Source organism: Arabidopsis thaliana, chromosome 4 (assembly GCF_000001735.4).
Source record: "Arabidopsis thaliana chromosome 4, partial sequence".
Lineage (NCBI taxonomy): Eukaryota > Viridiplantae > Streptophyta > Magnoliopsida > Brassicales > Brassicaceae > Arabidopsis > Arabidopsis thaliana.
Window position 1 is genome coordinate 1,838,511 of NC_003075.7, and position 26,476 is coordinate 1,864,986.

General features: G+C 36.9%; 8 pseudogenes across 8 annotated transcripts; 5 read left to right on the forward strand and 3 right to left on the reverse strand.

Moving 5' to 3' along the window:
- Nucleotides 1-280: 280 nt before the first annotated feature.
- AT4G03900 lies at nucleotides 281-4,184 on the forward strand (annotated as a pseudogene; the record flags this gene model as incomplete). Its single annotated transcript has 1 exon — nucleotides 281-4,184.
- Nucleotides 4,185-4,940: 756 nt separating this feature from the next.
- On the forward strand, nucleotides 4,941-7,312 carry AT4G03910 (annotated as a pseudogene; the record flags this gene model as incomplete). The annotated part of the gene is made up of 1 exon: nucleotides 4,941-7,312.
- Nucleotides 7,313-8,579: 1,267 nt separating this feature from the next.
- Nucleotides 8,580-9,053, reverse strand: AT4G03911 (annotated as a pseudogene; the record flags this gene model as incomplete). Its single annotated transcript has 1 exon — nucleotides 8,580-9,053.
- Nucleotides 9,054-10,378: 1,325 nt separating this feature from the next.
- Nucleotides 10,379-11,509, reverse strand: AT4G03912 (annotated as a pseudogene; the record flags this gene model as incomplete). The annotated part of the gene is made up of 1 exon: nucleotides 10,379-11,509.
- Nucleotides 11,510-11,882: 373 nt separating this feature from the next.
- AT4G03914 lies at nucleotides 11,883-12,185 on the forward strand (annotated as a pseudogene). Its single transcript has 2 exons — nucleotides 11,883-12,014; nucleotides 12,156-12,185.
- Nucleotides 12,186-12,794: 609 nt separating this feature from the next.
- Nucleotides 12,795-13,439, reverse strand: AT4G03913 (annotated as a pseudogene). The gene has a single exon.
- Nucleotides 13,440-13,748: 309 nt separating this feature from the next.
- On the forward strand, nucleotides 13,749-14,584 carry AT4G03916 (annotated as a pseudogene; the record flags this gene model as incomplete). The annotated part of the gene is made up of 2 exons: nucleotides 13,749-13,992; nucleotides 14,073-14,584.
- Nucleotides 14,585-17,206: 2,622 nt separating this feature from the next.
- AT4G03920 lies at nucleotides 17,207-22,690 on the forward strand (annotated as a pseudogene; the record flags this gene model as incomplete). Its single annotated transcript has 1 exon — nucleotides 17,207-22,690.
- Nucleotides 22,691-26,476: the final 3,786 nt, after the last annotated feature.

A 26,476-nucleotide genomic window follows, 5' to 3' on the forward strand; every position in this document is an offset into this window, starting at 1 on the left:
GACTGCGGTTGTTAGTCGCCCAATCGGCGACTAACATACGACACATATCTGTAATCGTAAAATAGTCGCAACTGAGTCGCAGAATAGTCGCATTAAGTTGTTGGAAAACGTTTTCCGCATTGCCAAGTTGGTACACCTAATTTGTTTGTTGTAGTCGTAAATTAGTTATAAAAATTCGTCTATATAATCAAAATTCACGACACTCTTCTTTCGCAAACAAATCAAAACAACAATCAAAAGAAAAAAAAAAGAAAACAATAGAAATTTAGTTTATTCTATAATGGCGGGAAACTACAATTATGGCGGTAGTGGCGGTTTCTATCGAGATTGGATGTACAAGAGATTCGATGAAGTGACGGGGAATTTGTCAGCCGAATACGTCGCAGGAGTTGAGGAATTCATGACATTCGCTAATAGTCAGCCTATAGTACAGAGTTGTCGAGGTAAATTTTATTGTCCTTGTAGTGTATGCAAGAATGAAAAACACATCATCTCGGGTAGAAGAGTTAGTAGTCATTTGTTTAGTCACGAATTTATGCCTGATTATTATGTTTGGTATAAGCATGGAGAAGAATTGAATATGGATATCGGAACTAGTTACACGGATAGGACGTATTTTAGTGAGAATCATGAAGAAGTAGGTAATGTTGTAGAAGATCCATATGTGGATATGGTGAACGATGCATTTAATTTTAACGTGGGGTATGATGATAACGTGGGTCATGATGATAACTATCATCATGATGGTAGTTATCAGAATGTGGAAGAGCCGGTCCGTAACCATTCAAATAAGTTCTACGACTTGTTAGAAGGTGCAAATAATCCATTGTACGATGGTTGTCGAGAAGGGCAGTCGCAGTTATCATTAGCATCTCGACTCATGCACAACAAAGCGGAGTATAATATGAGTGAAAAGTTGGTGGACTCCGTTTGCGAGATGTTTACAGCTTTTTTACCAGAAGGAAACCAGGCTACCACTTCACATTACCAGACCGAGAAGTTGATGCGCAATTTAGGACTTCCATATCATACGATTGATGTTTACAAAAACAATTGTATGTTATTTTGGAAAGAAGACGAAAAAGAAGATCAATGTCGATTTTGTGGTGCACAAAGATGGAAGCCTAAGGACGACCGTCGAAGAACCAAAGTACCATATAGTCGTATGTGGTATCTACCTATTGCAGACCGGTTGAAGAGAATGTATCAGAGCCATAAGACAGCTGCGGCTATGCGATGGCATGCTGAGCACCAATCAAAGGAGGGAGAAATGAATCATCCTTCAGATGCGGCAGAGTGGAGATATTTCCAAGAGTTACATCCCCGGTTTGCTGAAGAACCCCATAACGTTTATCTCGGGTTGTATACTGATGGGTTCAATCCATTTGGCATGTCTCGTAATCATTCGTTGTGGCCTGTGATCCTAACTCCATATAATTTACCCCCTGGTATGTGCATGAATACAGAGTACTTATTTCTTACCATTCTGAATTCTGGACCAAATCATCCTCGAGCTAGTCTTGATGTCTTCCTCCAACCTCTTATTGAGGAGCTAAAAGAGTTGTGGTGTACTGGAGTCGATGCGTACGATGTTTCATTGAGTCAGAATTTTAATCTAAAAGCAGTACTACTCTGGACGATTAGCGACTTTCCCGCGTATAGCATGTTATCAGGATGGACTACTCATGGTAAATTGTCTTGTCCAGTTTGCATGGAAAGTACAAAGTCTTTTTATCTACCCAATGGACGGAAGACATGTTGGTTTGATTGTCACCGTAGATTTCTTCCTCATGGTCATCCATCTCGTAGGAACAAAAAAGACTTTCTCAAAGGAAGAGACGCTTCTAGCGAGTATCCACCCGAATCTTTGACAGGGGAGCAAGTTTATTACGAGCGGTTGGCTAGTGTAAATCCACCTAAAACGAAGGATGTTGGTGGGAACGGTCATGAAAAGAAGATGCGAGGCTATGGGAAGGAACATAATTGGCACAAAGAAAGCATATTGTGGGAGTTGTCTTACTGGAAGGACCTCAATCTTCGACATAATATTGATGTTATGCATACAGAGAAAAATTTTCTTGACAACATCATGAACACTCTCTTGGGTGTTAAGGGTAAATCAAAAGACAATATCATGTCAAGATTGGATATTGAGAAATATTGTTCTCGGCCAGGCTTACATATTGATAGTACGGGTAAAGCTCCTTTTCCACCGTATAAATTGACAGAAGAAGCCAAACAGAGTTTATTTCAATGTGTGAAACATGATGTTAGATTTCCAGATGGTTATTCTTCAGATTTGGCTAGTTGTGTAGATTTGGAGAATGGTAAGTTTTCAGGCATGAAGAGTCATGATTGTCATGTTTTTATGGAGCGACTACTTCCATTTATCTTTGCTGAACTTCTTGACCGGAATGTCCACCTTGCATTATCAGGTACAATTCTAACAATTTTTTATGGAAGAATTTTTTTTATGTAATTATTTAACTTCCACATATATTTTAGGAATTAGAGCATTTTTCCGGGACCTATGTTCGAGAACTTTACAGACAAGTCGCGTTCAAATTCTCAAACAGAACATAGTTTTAATCATCTGTAACTTGGAAAAGATCTTTCCACCATCATTTTTCGATGTTATGGAACATCTACCTATCCATCTCCCATACGAAGCTGAATTGGGTGGCCCTGTCCAATATAGGTGGATGTATCCATTTGAGAGGTTTTTCAAAAAATTGAAAGGAAAAGCAAAGAACAAAAGATATGCTGCAGGCTCAATTGTTGAGTCATATATCAATGACGAGATTGCTTATTTTTCAGAGCACTACTTTGCCGATCATATACAAACAAAATCAAGGTAAATACCTTTATTTATTTAACATGTTGCTATACTACTTCGATCTTAATTCAATTATATGTGACAGGTTAACAAGATTCGATGAAGGTGAAGTTCCTGTATATCATATCCCTGGAGTACCTAACATATTTATGCAGGTCGGTCGTCCAAGTGGTGCAATGCATGTAGAATGGCTTTCAGAGAAAGATTACCAAAATGCACATGCATATGTTTTAAGAAATTGTGACTATTTTAAACCATTTGAGAGGTATTTTTAATCACTTTGATTTATTCATAGATAAGATAACTTTGATTTATTTGTCTTCGTTTGTTGAGACAGTATGTTCGAGGATTATCTTTCTGCGAAATATCCATCCTTGTCCGAAAAAGAACTCTACGTTAGAAGAGCTGAAGAATATCATCTATGGGTTAAAGAATATGTAAGTCTACTGTAATTTTGGTTCATGAATGTAACTATTTGTCTGTTTTCTTGTAGCTAGCGTGATTTAATTTAAGATCATATTGATATTGTTTATCTATATTATGTAGGTAACATATTGGAACAGTAATTCTCCATTTCCTACTTGGGTTCAAGAGATTGTGCAAGGACCTTTGAACAAGGTTAAAACTTGGCCAATGTATTTCACAAGAGGATATTTGTTTCATACGCAAACCCACGGTGCTGGACGAAAGACATGTAACTATGGGGTATGTGTTAAAGGTGAAAATTACGCTGATTCATCTGATGAAGCAGATTTCTACGGTACCTTAACTGATGTCATAGAACTCGAGTATGAGGGCATCGTCAATTTGAGGATCACACTTTTTAAGTGTAAGTGGTATGATCCAAAGATCGGGAGAGGAACTCGCCGAAACCATGGTGGCGTTGTAGATGTTCTATCTACGAGGAAATACAATAAATACGAGCCATTTATTCTTGGTACGTAATTAAGTATACTTAAAATTTCTAATTCATTAATAAATACTATTGTATATATTTTTGTTGATATATGTATAACATGTTTGAACAGCATCTCAAGCAGATCAAGTTTGTTATATTCCATATCCATATACAAAGAAACCAAAGAACATTTGGCTCAGTGTTTTAAAGGTCAATCCAAGGGGAAACATTTCTGGACAATATGAAAATACTGATCCGACATTGTTGCAAACCGAGGATGATGAAGCTGTTTTGCAGACTACAATTGAAGATCTTGTAATAGACTATCCGGTAGCAGACGTAACCCCAATCATCCTCGATTACGATATTGGAGATGCTGAACCAGAAGATGAATTCCGATGTAATTTATCGTCCTCGGATGAAGAAGAAATAGAAGACGAAGATGAATAATTAATTATTTGAATAAATTTTGTAATATACGATGTATTTGAATAAGTATTTGAATAAGTATTTGAATAATTATTAAAAAATTATTAAATAATTTTAAAAGGCATAAGGTGACGAAATTACGACTATTATGCGACTAACTCAGGTGGTGATTAATATACGACTACACAGCGACTATCTTGTAAGCTGTTGGGCTTCGAAATCACAAAGCCCAAACCCAACTTAAGTGGTGACAATTATACGACTACACAGCGACACTTGTGTATGTTGTTGGGCTTCGAAATTACTAAGCCCATAACCTAATTTACGTGGTGACGATTCGGCGACTATGGGGCGACAACTTTGTAAGTTATTGGGCTTTTAATCGTCGAAGCCCAAACCCAATTGATTTAGTGACTATTATGCGACTGATATACGACTACTCCAGTGTTGTAAACCCTAATTCGATTCATTTCCCCTTCATTCCAAACACTTAGCCACTTCTTCGATTCTTCTCTTCTTCTCTCTTCTTCTTCTTCCTCGATCTTCTTCTTCCTCGATCTTCTTCGATCTTCTTCTTCTTCTTCTTCTTCGTAACCCTAAATCGATTCTCTTCTTCTTCTTCTTCTTCTTCTTCTTCTTAACCCTAAATCGATCCGTCTTTCACCAACAAACCCTAATACATCGATCCATCTCGATTCTCTCTTCTTCGATTCTCTCTTCTTCGCCAAACTCTCCCTTGCCTCTTCGATCCATCTCGATTCTCTCATCTCCAAGAGGATGCCTAACGCCGGTCGTGGAGGATCTCGAAAGAGGAAGACCACACCAAACGTGATTCAAAGAGCCGGAGGTTCAACGCCTGCTGGAAGACCCTCTTCGCTACCGCAGCAGTACGATTTCACCCCGGCGGCGGCGACGGTTCAAGTTTCTGCATCGATTCCGCCTCAAGGAGCCGGCGCTGGCGCCTCATCCTCTGCCCCCCACTACCGTAACTACCCACCACCGCAGCAACTCTTCCAACACTCCACCAATCAACCACAGCGTGTAGATCCGTTGCCACCACAAGAGACTGCTCAGCAAGACCCTCCTCTTTCGCCGGATCCAGAAACTGCATCTCACAGTCATCCCTCGTCTCAAGGCAACAACTTCCAAGAGGGCATTCCTGCAGTGTTGCCGGAGCTCCAAGAAGACTCCGTGGTTGCTCTGAATGACATTCTCTCTGTGCCTGGCAGAGAAGCGTGGTGTTGTGTGTTGTCTCCCATTCCCCGGCCAAAAACCGAATGGTAAGTTCACTTTAAATTCCCTGTTTTCTTGTTCTGTATACTCTATTGTGAATCAAACCGAAAATGTGAACCTTGTTGGCTGTTGTGTTGTGAAACATTGTTGGCTCTTGTGTTGCTAGTGTTTTCGGGTTAGGCATTTAGTCAAGTTTAGTTCTAGACTCATTAGTTTATGTAGTAATGCCTGTTTTATTGTTGTTTGATGCTCTGTTGTGAATTGGTCAAACATAGATGAGTGTTGTGTTGTGATTACATTAGTTCTTGGTCATTAGTTTAGTTCAGTTCTAAACTCGTGTTATGTTGTTCTATATTACACAAATGATGATGCTTTGATTGTGAATGATGCTATATTGTTGAGACAGTACTATTGTGGAACATAGTTTATAGTCGTGTGTGACTTGTATTTCTTTTGGGAACATAACTTTGTTCACTTTTGTAACATGTTTACTTCTTTCTTTGTTGGATTTGGAATCAAACCAAAAATGTGAACCTTGTTGGCTGTTGTGTTGTGAAACATTGTTGGCTCTTGTGTTGCTAGTGTTTTCGGGTTAGGCATTTAGTCAAGTTTAGTTCTAGACTCATTAGTTTATGTAGTAATGCCTGTTTTATTGTTGTTTGATGCTCTGTTGTTAATCGGTCAAACATAGTTGAGTGTTGTGTTGTGATTACATTAGTTCTTAGTCATTAGTTTAGTTCAGTTCTAAACTCTTGTTATGTTGTTTTATATTACACAAATGATGATGCTTTGATTGTGAATGATGCTATATTGTTGAGACAGTACTATTGTGGAACATGGTTTATAGTCGTGTGTGACTTGTATTTCTTTTGGGAAAATAACTTTGTTCACTTTTGTAACATGTTTACTTCTTTCTTTGTTGCATGTGGTTGGAGGTTTACTCGAGACAGAGGATCTCGCTTGGTTAGGAAGATCACTAGAATTTTCTTACAAAAATTCGATGCTCCCTTCTATAACTGGTCATGTGTGCCAGTTGATAAAAGAGAAAGATTATTTTTAGAGTTTGCGGTAAGCTTCCTCTATATCTGCACTTGTTCAAGTTAAGTTTATGTAGTTTCACTAACTTCTTCCTTTTTTTTGTAGAAAACTCACCACTGGGATCCCTTAATAACAGGGACAGTCCAGTATTACTTCAATGAGATCGTCAAGAGGCGCTTGAAGGACATGGTTAGCACCGCAAGGACAACTCGAGAGCAGCCTCCATGGATTGGAGAAACGCTGTGGGGAACAATGTGTGCTTACTGGGACACAGAAGCAGCACAGAAAAGGAGTCGGACCTATTCCAAAGCTCGTCTCTCTGACCGTAACGGTATCGGTCCTCACGTCCACTACTCTGGGCCAAAATCTTTTCAAGAAATCCAAGATGAATTGGTAAGTGTTTCTGCAGATTCTCATAAGTTAGAGTTTTCTGTTTTCTGTTTTCAATCCAATATAGTCTGTTTTCTTGTGAGTATGTTGAGTTCTTATGTCTAGTGACTACTGTTGATATTGATTTGTGTTTGCAGGAAGAGAAGTTGGGAAGACCGGTCCATCTTGGTGAGGTGTTCATCGAAACACACACTAAGTCGGATGGCTCATTTGTTGATCAGAAGTCGGAGAAGATTGCTCAAGCTTATCAGCAGAATGTGAGAGATAGGCTGTCAGCACTAGAGGCGTCTGCTTCTGCTGTCTCTGATGGCTCTTCACGACCTCCGGAGCTCACACTAGATGATTATACAGCCATCTTTCTCGAGGTAAGATGTTTTAGTATAATTATTAGTCTTAGAGTCCAATTTAATATTCTGTCACTAATGAGCTTCTTCTCTATTTCTTGCAGTCCACAGAAAATGATTCAAGAGGCAATCCTTATGGACTAGGATGTCTAAAAGACACTCTAGGCAGCGCCAACCGCCATCACTCCGGTTCCTCATCATCCTTTCAAGCCCTAGAAGAACGGCTGCAGGAAGCTCAAAGGAAAATAGAAGAGCAGGCTGCATATAATGAGAAGAGAGATGCTGAGATTGCTGCCCGAGAAGCTGAGTCATCCCGAGTCACAGCTGAGCAAAAGGACAAGCTCGAGCAATTGTCTTTAGTCGAGAAGTATCTCCGCCAAACCGATCCGCAGTTCTTGGACTTCATGGCAAGTCACTCTACCACAACCACAGAACGTCTACCAAGTCCTCCACCTAATGATCCTTAGATTATCTTTGCCCAAACTCTACTTGAACATATGTTTATTTGAATAAGTTGTTTGTGTAATAAACAAGATAATTCTATGTGTATTTGTACTTGATTTTCTATATATACAAGTCTTTTCATCTTTTTAGCAATTCAAATAAAAAAGGAGAAAACAAGAAACAAGAAAACAACAATCGATAACCAACAAACAAAAAACAAGAAACCCAACAATCGATGACCAAATTCCTATTCGGACAAAACAAGTAGTCGCTCAGTAGTCGTATTTAGGTAGCAAATTAGACGTAAAATAGTCGTCTAATAGTCACACTAGTTACCGATTATTATCCGACTAAGATACATAGTCACAATATAATCGTCAACGAGACGTATAATAGTCGTAAAACATTATACGACTGTTATATGACTACGAGAATTATTTCCTTACATTGATAGAATTTGTCGTCCAATAGTCGTCAAATAGTCGTCAATATGATACGACTATTATACGACCACGTGTTTCACACGCTTCGTACAGGACAATTAATCGTGCTATGGTCGTTAAATAGTCGCCAAAATTATACGACTATACAACGACAATTGTTTACTGATTGTGTTATTGTCGTAATATAGTCGTCGATCAACGACTAATTCACGACTATCTCATTCAGCGACTATGTAATAATGACTAACGTCGTTAGTCGCTGATTAGTCGGATTATCATTTTTTACGACTACTATGCGACTGATGTGTAAGTCGTTTATCACCTGTTTTCTTGTAGTGTACTACGACTAAGAAAAATACTGGAAAAACCTCGTGCTACTATGACTAAGAGAAATACTGGAAATGCCTCGTGCTAGTACGAGAAAGAAAAGTATTACAATAATAGGGAAAGCCATACAAAGAATAGGGCAAGTCTTACAAGGAAATTAACATTAATATTAAGGAACAATAGGATAACACATTACTTCCTTGGAACAATAGGAGAACGGAATACCACTTTACTCACGTTTAGAATTTCATCACGGTGGGCTTTCAATTCTTTTTGCATTTCTTCTGTGAGATACTCACAACGTTGTACTTTCATCCGATTGTAATCAACACCCTCACTTAAGCTAGTCACCTCTTCTTCCATAGCTTTATCCCACAGTTTAAGGATGTGCATCAAATCATTTCTATCGTCCTACAAAATACCAAATATTTATCAAAAAAAGATCTAGATCTACAAAACCTAGAAAAACTAATGCTCTACATCAACATACCTTAAAATTCTCGCAATTGATAGTATCTCTTTCCATCATAACGATTGTCGACGATGCTATCACCACAAGGACATATCTTAGGAATCCCTTGCATCATCCCGACCATTTCCATTTGCTCTATCATCCTCTTCGCCTCTTTCAAATGATTGTAGATCGGGTGTCTCTCACACTCTCTATCCATTATCAAAGAAAGATGAAAGAAATATGAGAGATTAGAGATGAGAGATGAGAGATGAGAGATGAGAGATGAGAGATGAGAGATGAGAGATGGGAGATGGGAGAAGAGAGATAATAATGAAAAGGGGAAAGATGAAAGATGAAATAAGAAGATGAGAGATGAGAGAGAGATCGAAAATGTTTAGGGGGAAGAAAGTGCTCTAAAAATTGGAATATTTGGTTTTGGGGGAAAACTCAAATTTTGTCGGGCGCCAATACATTTGGGGGGAAACCAAATATTTTATTCACCACGTGTGCGCCGTTTATTTTTTACATGGGCGCAGGTTTTTACAACATAGTATTTCACAATGTTTTGGTAGTACCAATCTATCAAATAGTATTACTTTTTGTGAAAAAAATAGTATTACTTTCCGTGTATTTCATGTTTAGTAGTATTTTCTATATTTACAAATTGTTTATTTGGTAGTACACTGAACTGAACTTTATATTTACAGACCTTCAAATGTTTTGTCCATTCAAAAATTAAAAATATATAAAATTAGGAGATTTTCATTCTAAGTTGGTGATTATATTGAAAGTGGGCTTAAAATCATAAGGGATATGTGGTACTGAGTCTACTAAAAACAAGTGAAATCGATTTAATTTTAAAATTTCTAACTTAATTAATTTTATATGATTACTAGTACTTCTTCAATGTCTTTAATTTTCATTGAGTTTTGAGAAAAAACAAATTCGAACTCCATAATACCAACTTAGTATTTCCAGTTGTACTAACATTACAAAAAATGGTTGAAACAAACATAGTTTTACTTTGCAATGGTATTTGGAACTAACCTACGTTGAATCTATTTTGTAATTAATCAAATATAATTTTTTATTTGAAACATTGAATTGCACAAACTGTAATTATCTTTTAATTTATGAAAGACAATGAATCATAAATTATAATATTCCATAACAATTCAAAGAAAGAAATATAATTCGACAATTAAATAACAACATAAGCAAGAGTTTAGGGTTTGGTCATGCCGAATACATAAGGAAACAAAACCGAATACATAAGCTATAGTTTTAAAATATACGGAAGACCGAGTAGCAACAACAATACCAACAAAAGCATTAATAATATCCAATATAAACCATAGCATATGAATGAAGGGTGCATCCTTTAGACATCCAACTTTCTCTTTAGTTCTCAATTTCCACTTCCATCTTTCGGTTTGACATAGATTCCAACCGCTATTTCAAAACATAGAAATCAATATTAAAGTAATATGGGAGGTCTGTGCAAAAAAATAAACCTAAATTTGCAAACGAAGTACGTACAGGAAATTGTGACTATTATAGTCTGGGAATGTGGGGTCGAAGTAAATCTTTGAAGGCCCATCCTCAGTGAATAAGGCATTCCTCCCTAAATAGATATATGAAATTTAGGGTTTAGGGTTAGATAAAGAAAATTTCAATTAGTGTTAAAATTATATACGTAAAGTAGAAGAGTTTGACACACCTTCAAATTCCACAATCCTCCATAACCGGTTGATAACCACAAGTGGCTCGTAGTTGTAAGTTGGAGCACTAATAAGGCGATAAAACTTAGAAGTTAATACCTCACACATCCTCTCCACAGCAACACAGGTTATGATCATATCGCTAAAGCAAACAAGATTCCAAACCAACACATATTAAACTCCAAAAAATTAAATCTAGAATTTTATATTCAATATATTTGAAATATGACATGTCTACACTTACAGATTATCTTTGATGTTGAAAGTGACATATCTGACGTGATAGTCAGACTCTCCTTGACGAAAGACATATGGAAACCGCTTGAATTTTGAGACACTTGATATGACTCACATTGCATCTTCCAAGAAGGTAGGGAAGAATATTAAAGAATGATAAATATAGAAACAAATTGATAATATTTAATAGTTCATCAACTTACCTGTAGCAAACTGTTTGTCATGTTCACCGGCATCTTGTAACTCATTTGGGTACATGCAGTCAATGAAGGAGCGAGTAGATCTAGGACTTATAGGCCACATTTTTGTTGGCCAAGTACACTCGATCAGAAAGAGACAGTACGCGTACTTGATAGGGCCAGTGGATCTCTTCACGTGGAAGTCAGCCATGTAGTACCAATCCCCTTCTACGAGACTACCTTAAACTTATACATGTAGTTCCCAACTGGAAGGATTGCATCGATTTTCGAACCCTAATCCAAATTAAAGACCAAATCTTCTACTATTTCTAATCTTGTTCAACAAAAAACGGATCCTAAAGACATGCAAAGAAGAAGAATAGGTTGAAACGACTTACCTTTTCGTCATAGAGAATCATCTTCATCGGTTCACGAGCGATGTCTCCCCTCTTATTCCAGATGCTCAATAACTTGACATACACGATCCAGTTGGTCCTCTCAAGATTGAAATTGCCCAAAAAATCGACTCTTGCCATCAGAAGTTGAAAAGTTGCAGATAAAATGCTAGGGTTAAACAGAAGAGTTGAGAGACTCACCGATTTTAGGGTTAACCTAGACTCTAATATATATATAATTGAATAAAGACGCAACCCTTCACTTTCCCTCCTCGGGGGTTACGTTATAATAGAATAACTGTCTTTTATTTTGCAAATGGGCCTATTTCATTAAGTGGGCTTTTATATGAGGTTAGTTTGATATTTGGTCAATAATTTGTGGCCCACTAGTTTTGTATGATTGCATATTGTTATGCGTCACCGATGTGTACAATTCTGTCGATTAGGTCAACCAAATATTTCAAATTAGTATAAATATACGTAGCGACGGACATAATTTAGTAAACAAAATATGAACTTCATTCTAGATGCACTAGTAACTGGCATAATCCGTCGCGTCGGCTGACAGGGCTTTCGGTACCTTGGCCCATTCATTGTAGATTGCCCTTGGCTTCAAATTCAAGTCTACACATTTGAAGTTTTAGCCGATGTTGATCTAGACGAATTCATTTTCAACTCTCGGCTTGGAAGAGAGACATCCATCTACCGTCATTTCCTGTTATAATGCGCGACTGAAGGACACCTGACAGCATGGTACCTCGAAGCTCTCTGCCAATTGACTCAATTAGGTCCAACGCAAGCACGGCTTGACATGCTTGTAGAGGTGTGTACATCTTCCATTTATGCGACGTTTGCTTTAGCTATGATGCTGATATGATGTGGTGCTTATGACCAAGGTGTTTACGTCACCAAAGCTTTCTTTAGAAGAGTTGAAACTCTTCAAGAAAGAGTAGATATTGCCAATGTGGTTGAAAGGCAGATCAAAGATATCGGTGTAGGTGGTCGGAAAGTATTCAAAGGGTTTTGGCATTTCTTTGATATACCAGATTGCCATTTTAACTACTTCTTAATGTAGACATATGTGAGGATTGCTTTGCATTTACTTATTCATGTCGTTTCAAGGAGTTGTGTTAGGGGAGCATTTTAAAAACCTGATGCATCGATGTTTAATTATGAGTCACAAGCTGTAATATTTAACTCTATTACCGACTATTAATTCATCTTTAGCCTTTACTTCATTAATAAACCTCAATAAACAAGGATACATCAATATTTTGTTTTTACCAAACCGAATAACTATCGAATATTAAGTTTTACAAAAATTAGATGGCAAAAAACTTCAACAAAAAGGAATGACACACCACTATTTTTCAGACAGCTTTTTTAGTCTCAGATAGGAACTCAACTCCCCATCTTTCTTCACCTCAGGGATTTGGATCAGACATTTGTATCCAATAATCTGATTCTGGAACCTCGTCAAATAACTCTGCTGCCAGTTTTAGCCTCTGATCACGCATTGCACGGTCACCTAGACCAACGAAATTAATTCCTATGGCTAAATACTCAATGTATTTCATAGCATACACACCACAATCACCTTCTTGAATGTTTTGCGGTGCAGTTTTAACCCTATAGAAACTGAATGCAACAACACTGATTTCTTTTTTCTTCTCTGGTGACGCTACCGCTTGTAGTAAGGCAGAAAACATTCTTATGAAAGGCTTGCATGCTTTACTTACCTCCTTATCCTTGTTGCAACTTAAAATGCTGTCGAAAACATTGATCCTCCGCTTTAACAAGTCTACCTCCCAAGTCAATGATTGTTGTTGATGTTGTGAACCAAGTAGACTATGTCAACATCTTTAACCCATGTTTTTCATGTCTTCCCAGTTATTGGATACTCGCCATTTACCCCCTTGATATAGGTTTCAGAGAAAAACCAATTCATAATTGAATCAAATTTCTTGTCTTCATCACACAACTGTTTGACAAACCACAGATCGAGAAAGGCAATCCTATCACTCAAATAGGGACATGGGGTCTGCAACGACCTTCGCCTTAGCAAATGCATGATTGGGCACATATGCTGAAATGAACCAAAACTTAATAACTTAGATTTTAGCATAACCATGCATATATGTGTCTAACAATGGGAAGTTATTTACCATGTCCATTAGCTAGCCGTATTTTGAATTACTTTTTGGCCACATCTCCTTTGGAGTCATAATACAAAAGTAGAAATCTCCTTCTGAGTTTGTGCTTTCAAGTGGATTTTCCGTGCGCAAACACACGACACCAGAACTTTGTAAAACCAAATGTTTTTAAAAGATGACAATTAGTGAAAAGGAGAATTAAACAAATGGTCACTAACTTACAAGTCATGGTTAATGAAATCCATCACTTCGCCAAACCAAACGATGGAGAAGTGTTAATTGGTATTCCAGAAGAGTTTTTAATTACAGAGGGAGAAGATCCTATTAAAGCTATAAGTTTAGAGATTTGTGGAGATCCAACTCTTTTACTCGAAAATAAAGATCTCAAATTCATCCAAGAGAGAGCTATATTGTCTCCTACCAATGAGGATGTTAATACTATTAATCAGCGTCTGTTAGAGAAGCTACCAGGTATGTATTAGAATACTATATTATCTGTATTATTAGTTGCATGTTAAATTTAATGTTTAATTTTAACTTTTTCATATCAGGTGAAGAAATTCAGTACCTAAGTATTGATTCAATAGATCTTTCCGACACTACTTCAGAGTACAATCCAGTGTTCACTCCAGATTTCTTAAACTCTATCAAGATATCAGGTCTACCAAATCATTGTTTACGTTTGAATATTGGTGCCCCAATTATGTTGTTAAGGAATTTAGACCCAAAAGGTGGATTATGCAATGGCACAAGGCTTCAGATGATACAGATGACTCCGCCTATTTTACAGGCTGTTATTATTACAGGAGGTAGGATTGGTGATAAAGTGTTGATTTCAAAGATTCTCATTACCCCATCTGATACTAAACTACCATTCAACATGCGTAGAAAACAATTTCCTATAGTTGTTGCTTTCGCAATGACTATTAATAAGAGTCAAGGACAATCTTTGAAAGAAATCGGTCTTTATTTACCAAGACCAGTATTCTCACACGACCAGCTTTATGTAGCGCTATCTAGAGTTACATCGAAGAAGGGATTAAAAGTGCTTATTGTTGACTAAGATACGAAGTTTCAGAGAAAAAAATGAATGTAGTCTTCAAAGAGATTTTCCAAAACTTATAGATTTATGAATAATTTGTTTACATGAAGTTTGTTATTTTCATTTTTGCTACTCTAACATTAGTTTACCATAACAAATTTCTAATTTTCTTTGTTACAGTTTCGACAATTACTAATGTTAAGTTTTTATTTTTATAATTCCGCAAAAAAAAATATTTATATTAAAACATTTTTATATAACAATATTTTTTATGTTAGATATTAATTGTAATCATACACTAATATAATAACTTCTGAAACCTATAGATTTTGTATCTTCTTATTTATGCTATGAGAATATTTTATAGATTTTGCATAAATATTTATTGGTGTAACTGAATATATTACTGACAATAACCAATTATTATAATATCATCAAAATATATTGTTTCCATAATGTTCGTCAATATTATTTATAAAATCTTGTGTTATACTTGGAGATAACTCCAAATCTCATGAAAACTTAGCACTAAGCTAAAGACTACTTTATATATTTATATACTTTCCATGTAACTGTAGAATCTATCACCATACATTTTCTTCTTACATCAGTAAATTAAATTTATTAAAGGTAGCCACCAAAAGCAAACCATGCCAAGAGACATAGCTTCAAAAGAAGTCGATGATCCTTTGGTGTTGGCATGGTTTGAGCTGAATACTTATAATTTAGAGGCTAGGAACCTTACATTGTTTGACGTAGCTGATCTTTTTACTTGGAACAGAAAAGAAAAAAAGTTTCAACTAAGGAAAAGATGTACAAAAATTGTCCGTGCTAGCTATAGTTCACGGAAAATCGAAAGAAATGTTGCATTGAAAATGCTTATGCGTTTTATCACAAGTCCAAAAAATAACAAAGAGCTGAGGACGTGGGATGGTGTCGTGTATGAGACATACACTAAAGTGTGTGTTGCGCGCGAATTTATGTAATAAGAGGGATGAATACCATTTCATTCAACTTTTTTGATTCAATTTCCTTTATGTACTATCTTTTTATTTTCAATTTTTACATTTTTATTCATATTATTTCAATAAAAGAATAATTCATGTTTTACTTATGCTCTAAATACCTTTGATTCCAGAAGACTTCTCGCCATCGTTCTCTCTTTCTTTTACCTACATATATAGAATAAACTTTAATATATAAAATAAATAAGTCAAATTTGTGTTAATAAATGAAACATGCTTTAATAATATAATTTAATGCTTAACATACAATCTATGACAAATAAGAATCAAAAATATTAACTAATTATCCAAGATATTTCATAACCAATTTACTTGTAGCATCTATATTTATAAATATCAATTTTCATACTTAATTTTCTATTCCTCACAGCATAGTTTCTTATTGAAGATTTATAGTTGATATTTAGTTATTAATTATGAAACTCAGTATCTTATCTAGCTTTGGTAAATTCATAGTACAAATATTTACTTAACATATTCATATAACTTCCTCGTTTCTAATTATGTTTATCAAATTCAAACTACGTTATTATTCCATGTTATATAGCGTAGTGTTCATACAGAAAATAGCACATCAATCTATGATTCATATAGGATACATGTTATACTCAAAACTATCTTCAAAACCCAATACTAAAACATGCAATTTAAAAAAGTCTGAATAAATTTGATAAACAGATGACACTTATATAATTTACTTCAAAACTCAAATTCAAACATGAAAATTAAACGCAAAGAAGTTTGAATATATTTGGAAGCTTACTTTTGTCTTTACGACAAATTGATTACAGAGGTCACTAAATATGATTTTCGGGTCTCCATTGCACAACTTGAAATTCGATTCACCTCTTAATTGAAATCCCGATTGACTTATCTAAATGATCGATAGTTGGGCATATTGAGTAGCCGATTGAGATTGTGAATCATAAATCCAGCTGTATGAATAAAACCAATTAGCTGTTCCATGTGTGTACTACATATCTCCATAAAACGATTGAAAACGAAATTGATCGAATCAAATTATAAAAAATCAGATCGGAGGAAAATAAACTCTTACCTAATACTTGAATCAAATTGTGTAGCACAAAGTATTGAATTGTAACATGAGCTACATGGTTGTTAACGGATGTTGAAGAATTGCTCTCTGAAATTGATTAATCGATGTCGGGAAGCCTAGAAGTGAAGACAATTGGTTTTGAAAAAAAATTGTTGACTTCCCGAATGAAAATGACAGATTCAAAAATGGGCATAAATATGGGCTTTTCCAAAACTCGGTATTATACTGGACCTTTTTTTTTGTTTGTTGGGTGTACATGATATCTTATTATATAAAGTACGGTTTTGAAAGTTACTAACTCAGGAGATCATGACATTTATATAAAAAGTACGGTAATATCATGCCTTATTGCTTACCTTTTTTAGATGATAAGCATAATTTTTAGATACATAATTAAATGTAAACAACAACGAAGAATATATATCTTTTGGGTTTATATAAGGTTGACCGTTGACTTCTCTCCCAAAAAGGTGAAAAGTGGTTTCTTTCACGGACAATCTCCAGCGTCTCCAACGGCGCCGGGCCCTCTCTTCGTCCCTCTCTTCAGGCCCTCCCTTCCTCATGGGGAAGCAAAAGCGCCGCAAAGGCTCCCTAGCCCCGGACCCGTCCCCCCCTCGTAGTGTTGGTTCCTCTTCGCTCGCTTCTGTCTCTTCAGTTGCTTTGCCGATCTCTCAGATCCAGCCGTCTGCAACTCTCCCAGATGCCCAAGCTGCCGTCCCTCAGACAGCCTTGGCCATTCCTTCTCCTCCTGTTCCTAGATCTGGCTCAGATCTGGAAACTTTGCCTATAATCGATGTGACCTCAGCGGTTACCCCTGTACCGGCTGGAGCTCCTTCTGCGGCTACCTCTGTTCCAGCGGTAGCTCCATCAGTACCTTGTGAAGTGACTCCCTCTCGGGGTCCGAGTCCTTCTCCTGCTACTGCGCCAGCTACACCCGTCAAGGTTGTTGTGGCAGACCCAGTAAACAAGCCTGAATCTAACACAGCTGAGGTTGACAGCTGGTGTGATATCTTCAAAGGAACTTCTAAACGGCTTCAAAAGCAAGGCACGGCTTTTCACACTTCCTTCTGGAGAGGCCTGTGTCAAGATTCCTGATTCGATTATCGAAAAGCATAAGAAATCTTGGGAGTCTTTTATCCTGGGTCAATTCTATTCGGATCCCCCTGCTCAAGGCACCATCCACACAATTGTTAATGGAATTTGGAGCAAGCAATTCCGGGTATCACTGTCTCAAGAATGGAGGGTAATGCCTTCCTTTTTTGCATCCCCAACGTCCAAACCAGAACTCGTGTCCTCAGCCAGCGTCTTTGGCAGATCGACGGACAGACTATGTTTGTTGCAAAGTGGGAGCCCGGTCTTACTCCTGTGAAGCCGGAGTTGACTACTGCCCCGATTTGGCTTGAACTGAGGCACGTTCCTTTTCAATTCTTTAATGACAATGGCCTTGAGCACATTGCTAGTTTGGTTGGCGAGCCCAAATTCCTCCATCCTAGTACTGCCAACAAGACTAACCTTGAAGTGGCAAGGGTCTTCACTATAATTGATCCGAGGAAACCTCTTCCGGAAGCAGTCAATGTTCACTTTGCTTCAGGAGATATTAGGCGGATCGAGGTCTCGAGCCCTTGGATGCCGCCAGTCTGTGCTCACTGTAAGGAGGTTGGCCACAGCTTGAGGAAATGTAAGGTGGCTCCTATCACCTGCAAGGCTTGCAACTCCACTTTGCACCTAGCTGATGCTTGTCCCCGTGACCAGCCCCAAGGGGTCAAAAAGAGGCATAGGCGCAGGCGCTCCAAAACCCCTAAGCCAGTTGTCGAGGAAGGCGATTGGAATACTGTTGCCCCCCGTAACAGGCGCTCAACTAGGAGTAGCGTTGTCCTGACCATTGGCCCGCCTCTTTCGGTCCCAGACGCCAATGCCGCTGCTATGGCTGGCTCTAGTAAGGAAGCCCAGAGGCCCAATCCTATCACGGGTAAAGCTGCTTCCTTTAAAGGCAAAGGGAAAAGTATTGTCGTGGCTAAGAGTACCACAGTCTCAGAGGCGGACTATGATTCTTCTGATGTACCTTCTGACGATGTGGATAGTGATCTGGAAAATGAGGAGCAATTCACAGAGGTGTTGTCTAAGCGACAGCAGCGAAGTGCGAGGGGCAAAGGCCCCAAATCACACTGATTTTTATGTCGATAGACATCTTTTGTTGGAACGTCCGCGGTTTTAATTCTTCCTCTCACCGCAGCGGTTTTAAGAAGTGGTATAGAAGTAGAAAACCTCTTCTCGGGAGCCTCTTGGAGACTCATGTTCGGCTTCCAAAGCAGCAGAAGTTTTTGAATGCTTTGATGCATGGGTGGCTTTTTGATAATAACTATGACTTCTCGGTTTTGGGTAAGATTTGGCTTCTTTGGCATCCAAGTGTTAAAGTTAGTATTCTCTTTAAATCGCTGCAGATGATCTGTTGCGAGGTTCAGATGCCTAACTGTTCTGACACTATGGTGCTCTCTTTTGTTTATGCTTCGACGGATGAAGTGACTAGACAGATTCTTTGGAACGAAATTGTGGACTTCTCTAATGATCCCTGTGTCATTGATAAGCCTTGGACAGTCTTGGGTGATTTTAACCAGATTCTTCATCCAAGTGAGCACTCTACTTCTGATGGGTTCAATGTGGATAGGCCTACCAGGATCTTCAGGGAAACAATTCTCCTTGCCTCTCTGACCGATCTAAGCTTCAGAGGTAACACATTCACTTGGTGGAACAAAAGAAGTAGGGCTCCTGTTGCCAAGAAGCTGGATCGCATTTTGGTCAATGATAAGTGGACAACCACCTTCCCCTCTTCTCTTGGATTATTTGGTGAGCCAGACTTTTCTGATCACTCCTCTTGTGAGTTAAGCCTGATGTCTGCCTCTCCTAGGTCAAAGAAGCCTTTCAGGTTCAACAACTTTCTTCTGAAGGATGAGAACTTCCTTTCCCTTATTTGTCTCAAGTGGTTTTCCACTAGCGTCACGGGTTCTGCCATGTATCGTGTCTCTGTTAAGTTGAAGGCTTTAAAGAAAGTTATCAGAGATTTCAGCAGAGATAATTATTCTGATATAGAGAAAAGAACTAAGGAGGCCCATGACGCCTTGTTGCTTGCTCAGAGTGTTCTTTTAGCTTCCCCATGCCCCTCTAATGCTGCGATTGAAGCAGAGACTCAGAGAAAGTGGCGTATCCTGGCTGAAGCTGAAGCTAGTTTCTTCTACCAAAGGTCAAGAGTGAACTGGTTGCGTGAGGGTGACATGAACTCTTCATATTTTCACAAGATGGCCTCTGCTAGGCAGTCCCTAAACCACATTCATTTTCTCTCTGACCCCGTTGGTGATCGCATTGAGGGCCAGCAGAATCTGGAGAATCATTGTGTTGAGTATTTTCAGAGCAATTTGGGAAGTGAACAGGGCCTACCTCTCTTTGAGCAAGCTGACATCAGCAATCTTCTGAGCTATCGCTGCTCTCCTGCGCAGCAAGTCTCGCTAGATACTCCCTTTTCCTCTGAGCAGATTAAGAATGCTTTCTTTTCCTTGCCTAGGAACAAAGCCAGCGGTCCTGATGGCTTCTCCCCTGAGTTCTTTTGTGCTTGCTGGCCTATCATTGGTGGTGAGGTCACCGAAGCTATCCATGAATTCTTTACCTCGGGGAAGCTTCTGAAGCAATGGAATGCCACTAATCTGGTCCTCATCCCCAAGATTACAAATGCTTCCTCCATGTCGGATTTCAGACCCATCTCCTGCCTCAATACTGTCTACAAAGTCATATCCAAGCTCTTGACAGATAGGCTGAAGGATTTCTTACCTGCTGCAATCAGCCACTCTCAATCTGCTTTTATGCCAGGTCGCTTGTTCTTGGAAAATGTGCTGCTTGCGACTGAGTTGGTTCATGGTTACAATAAAAAGAACATTGCGCCGAGTTCTATGCTTAAGGTTGATCTCAGGAAAGCCTTTGACTCCGTGCGCTGGGACTTCATTGTTTCAGCTCTTCGTGCTTTGAATGTTCCAGAAAAGTTCACATGTTGGATTTTGGAATGCTTATCCACTGCTAGCTTCTCTGTGATTCTTAATGGCCACTCAGCGGGTCATTTCTGGAGTTCAAAGGGACTTAGACAAGGTGACCCCATGTCTCCTTACTTGTTCGTTTTGGCAATGGAAGTTTTCTCTGGGCTGCTCCAATCTCGCTACACTTCAGGTTACATCGCTTATCACCCTAAAACCTCCCAGTTGGAAATCTCTCACCTAATGTTTGCAGATGATGTGATGATTTTCTTTGATGGAAAGAGTTCGTCTCTTCATGGCATTGTTGAATCCCTAGAAGACTTTGCGGGTTGGTCTGGTCTTCTCATGAACACAAACAAGACGCAGCTTTATCACGCAGGTTTGAGCCAATCTGAATCCGATTCCATGGCTAGTTATGGATTCAAGCTTGGGTCTCTTCCTGTTAGATACCTGGGATTGCCTTTAATGAGCCGGAAGTTGACTATTGCTGAGTATGCTCCTCTCATTGAAAAGATTACTGCCAGATTTAACTCTTGGGTTGTGCGTCTCTTGTCGTTTGCGGGCCGGGTCCAGCTTTTAGCTTCTGTGATCTCTGGAATTGTCAACTTCTGGATCTCTTCCTTCATTCTTCCTCTGGGGTGTATCAAAAAAATTGAGTCCCTTTGCTCTCGCTTCTTATGGTCTAGCAGGATTGATAAGAAAGGTATCGCCAAAGTTGCTTGGTCTCAGGTCTGCTTACCCAAAGCTGAAGGGGGGATTGGTTTAAGAAGGTTTGCTGTCTCAAACAGAACCTTGTACTTGAGAATGATTTGGCTGCTGTTCTCGAATAGCGGCTCTCTGTGGGTTGCCTGGCACAAGCAGCATAGCCTCGGCAAATCAACGAGCTTTTGGAACCAGCCCGAGAAGCCACATGACTCCTGGAATTGGAAGTGCCTCCTTCGCCTTAGAGTGGTGGCTGAGCGGTTTATTAGGTGCAATGTTGGAAACGGGAGAGATGCTAGCTTCTGGTTTGATAACTGGACGCCTTTTGGCCCACTAATCAAGTTTCTGGGCAATGAGGGTCCTAGAGACTTAAGAGTGCACTTAAATGCAAAAATCAGTGATGTGTGCACCTCCGAGGGCTGGAGCATTGCTGACCCGCGCTCTGATCAAGCTCTCAGCCTTCATACGCATCTCACTAACATCTCTATGCCTAGTGATGCGCAGGACTTGGATTCTTATGATTGGGTGGTGGACAACAAGGTCTGTCAAGGCTTCTCTGCTGCTGCTACTTGGTCTGCTCTCAGGCCTAGTTCAGCTCCGGTGCCTTGGGCGAGAGCTGTGTGGTTTAAAGGAGCCACTCCGAAGCATGCTTTCCATCTGTGGACGGCTCACCTCGACCGCCTGCCCACTAAAGTAAGGCTTGCGAGTTGGGGTATGCAGATTGACACAACATGTGGCCTCTGCTCCTTGCATCCGGAGACCCGAGACCACTTGTTCCTTTCTTGCGATTTTGCAAACTTCCTATGGTTTACTGTGAGCTCGAGACTGGGTGTGCCTCCCATCAACCTTGCTTCGTGGCAGCACCTTGTTGACTGGCTCTGCGGCGGCTCCATTCGTTCACCAACCACTTTGCGTAAGCTTGTGGCGCACTCTGTCATCTATGCTATTTGGAAGCAAAGGAACAACCTGCACCACAACCATGTCTATGTGCTGCCTTCAGTCATCTTCAAGGAAATCGACAAAGAAATTAAGAACTCTATCACTGCTAGACGCCACAAAAAGCGTTTCAGGCCGCTGATGCAGCTTTGGCTTCTCTGATTCTGTCTGGTCCAATTTGTTGTATTGCTTTCTTGTTTTTTTTTTTTTGCCAAGATACCAATTTTAGGTTTGCACCCATTGTAAAGCCACCCATTTCATTAATATGATATTTGCAGTTTAGCAAAAAAACAACGAAGAATAATTTTTCTAATGCATGCATTGTACAATAATACTCTAATAGCAATGTGTCTGGTCATGCACGTCTAAAGTAGAAAATAAATTTGACAGTGTATGTGTTATAGTCACAGCCCAGAAAGAAGTTTACGTACCAATAGACCCTCTGCGTATAAGAGCTTCCCGTTAGTTGCTAGCAATTCAAGACCGAAGCCATCAATATTGATTTTGAGGTTTATTTGTTTTGTGAGAAAAAATAAGAGATTATTTCTTTGTTATATAGAGGTGGATGTTTACCTTTTTTTTTTCTTTTGTAGATTTATGTATATACTCCTTTTTCTTCTATATTTGATAATTAATTGTAATATTCCCCTTTTCTAATATTTGGTCATATGAATTAGGGCTAGCGAAGTATAGACAACGGTGAGTTACGTTTTAACCAAAAGGAAAGTGTCTTTTCCACATATGCTCTTTCTCCAACAGATTGAAAGACAAAATTGGGGTTTAATGAGTTTGAATTACTAATTCCTTTTTTAATTTTTATTTTTATCTAATAAGATACATATAGTTTTTGTATAATTATCTTATTTAGTTTTTCCAAAAAAAACGTGTACTTTTAAGGACAAAGTAATCACTTTTCCTTTCTTCTATAATTGATGTAATTTAAAGAATTATCAAAGTTTATGGTGAAAATTTCATGAGCAAAAAGTATAAGGGGAAAAGCTGAGAATGCAATTAGTTTATGGCTATAAAATCAGCCAACCCTTTAAATATTATATAATTATCTTCTTTTTTTGAAACATATTTCCATTAAATGTTGAACTTTTAATGAGAAAGTAGTTTCCATATAATGTTTTTCTGAATATATTTTATTTGACACATGTCAAAATCTGAGATTGATAAGACTACCACGTGTCATAATCTAGTGAGTTAGTAACTTTTGAAACCGTACTTTATATAATAAGGGAAAATACGAATTGGCTACCACTCATACCTTTTTTTATTTTCTCTACTATAATTAAGTTGACTTTTCTTTGTCAATCCCAATTAATTTATCTTTGGATCATAAACTAAATATTATCATTTTTACCAAATATGAAACAATTAGTAGAAAGATGCAAAAAGTGGAGAGATGCGACTCCCTCGTGTTCCAAGACCTTGACTATTAGTATAGTTTGTTCATATACCATATGACCTAGAATATATGTTATCAGAAAAATAAATATTTAAGGGGGACAAATATCAATTGTCGAATCAAGAAGTCGTGAAAAAGCAGTGAAACAATTTGATGGGAGAGAAAAAAGAAGAACAAAAAATCAAATAATTATATTTTAGCACTAATTTCTCATGCCGGTAAACCTTAAAGTAATCAAAGTAATCAATCTTGGTATATAAATGTTTGTGCCATACATAATCAAAGTTATCAATCTTGTACCCCAATTTATGGTTGTAAAAACTCTTATAACATGCTAAAATCTTATCATACAGAACTAAAAGCTCCTAACATTAGGAGATTGAAGCAAATGAATAATTGAAGAGAGAATCAGAAAATGTAAAGTGTGGAAAGACGAGAGAGATTCTACGAGCACCACATATTCGTATTATTATTCTACCATCGTTTCAAGACATGAAAGAAAGCAAAAAAACAAAAGAGAAAAAAACAAAAAAAATCAGACAATATATTGGAGGACCCTAGAAAACAATATACCACCAAAACAACGACTCTTGAAATAAGGTTTATATAAAATAAGTTACTAACTCAAACTCAGGAGATCATGATATTTATATAAAATAAAGTTTTGAAAGTTACTTAAGATACGGTTTTGAAAATTACTCACTAACAAGATCATAATATGTGACAAGTCTAACAATAAGATGTTTATATGTGTCATTAAAGACTTAATATTTTTATTCTCTTAAAAAAATAGAAAACCTAAAAAACTAAACAAATTTACATATACTAATTTTTATGTCTATATACATATATATAATTATTTTTATTAATCAAAAAGAAAATTAACGAATTTGATTTTACATGTGTTATTGGTCAATTAAATAAATCTAACATCTACTCTATTATTTGAGACGTACGTTAAGTGATTCTCGGTTAAAAAAATTTTTACCTTTAAATCATATGTTTAAAATGTTAATGTCATGAAAAAGTTTACCTTTTACTAAGAATCACTTAAGTTACGTTATAATCTTGGCCATTCGATTGAATTGTTTGTGACCGTCCGATCTCTCGCCTTCACTTAAAAAACACGTGGATCCTTATGACCCGGGTTTACAATTATTGGGTCATACGTTATAATCTTGGCCATTCGATTGAATTAATTGTAGCCATTAATGTTTTTTGAATAAATTCTATAGCAAGATTTTTGGAGAGAGAATTTTTATTTATTTCCAATTAATATATTCCCTTATTCAATACTATTCATAATTACGTGGGTTTAAAATTGGAAAACTAATTATACTCATATATCAACAATATTTATTATATTCTAAGAGATCATTAATCCAATCAATATTTATAAAACATTTCATAATCAAAGCTGCTTTATTTATAGATATAACATTATAAATATCGAATTAATATGTTTGAATTCGAAATTGGGTTAAATATTCTAAATTTATTTAAATAACTGGAAAAATAATTTTAACTAAACTTTTTTTTATGTTTGATAATTAAAATAGAAAAAATATTTTTAAACATTTAAAAATAAAATTAATTACATTTTTGGTTTATATTAATTTTTGTTAATTAAATTAATCGAATTCCTTTTTCAGCAACTGAATCATATTAATTTAAAATATCCAATGCGTATATTCCTTTCTTAAATTTGAATATATCACTTCTCCATAATTATAGGTAATCAAATATTTAGTTGGATATTCATTTTTGAATTAACATAAAGTTTCCGAACAATTTCCATAATTAAATAACTACTTATAAGATAATTGCTAAACATTCTCCTATAATTATGGGATTCATCATAATCATTAAACTTGACTTCCACGATTTAATATTTTATGCATATTTTAAACCTAAAAATTTATATCTTATAAATATTGTACGTCCCATTTCAAGAACTTACTCAGCAGTTCCTATCTTCTTTTACTCTCTCGTTTCTTTTTTATTCTAGCAGAAGAAAACGAGACCATGAAGAAATTAAAACTGAGGTTGTGGATCGACGAGACCATGGAGAAAACAATATATCGAGGTATCCTCTCACACTCTCTGTTTTTCTCTATTTTTTTCATGTTTTTCTCACATCTGTTTTTTAAAATATTTATGCAGGTAATGTGGGAGATTAAAATGTAGACGCACACATGATTTTGTTAAAGTATGTCTTGCTTTCTAATTATTTATCTTTTATGCAAAGTAATATGTTAAGCTTTTTTTACCTCTCTATATATTTATAAGATGAGTAATTCTGATTGAATTTTTTTTATTGGGATTACGGTCTTTTTCCTGTTAATTTGCAGAAACATGATGATGATTTATAATTTGACTACTATCTTCCAATGAACAACAAAATTATAAGGTATGCAATAATTTTCTTAAATCTGATCGATAGATTCTCTTTCACTAATATATTGAGATTGTGTAAATATTTTTGACTGTAGTTTAGATTTTAATATATTGGTATTGTTAATTAAATTAATTGAATTTTAATATAAGTTTAATTTTGATAAAATTTATTTTTGTCTTATTAATTTGTCAAATTTGATAATTAATATATGTATTAATAAAATACACTAAACCCCAACACACCATGTATATAAGTACATATACTAAATATACAATTATATATTCAAAGGGATACATCAATTTTGTAATACATTCAATAGTATCCATGTTTAAATATGAGAATATTTAATGAAAACACCAAAAATTAGG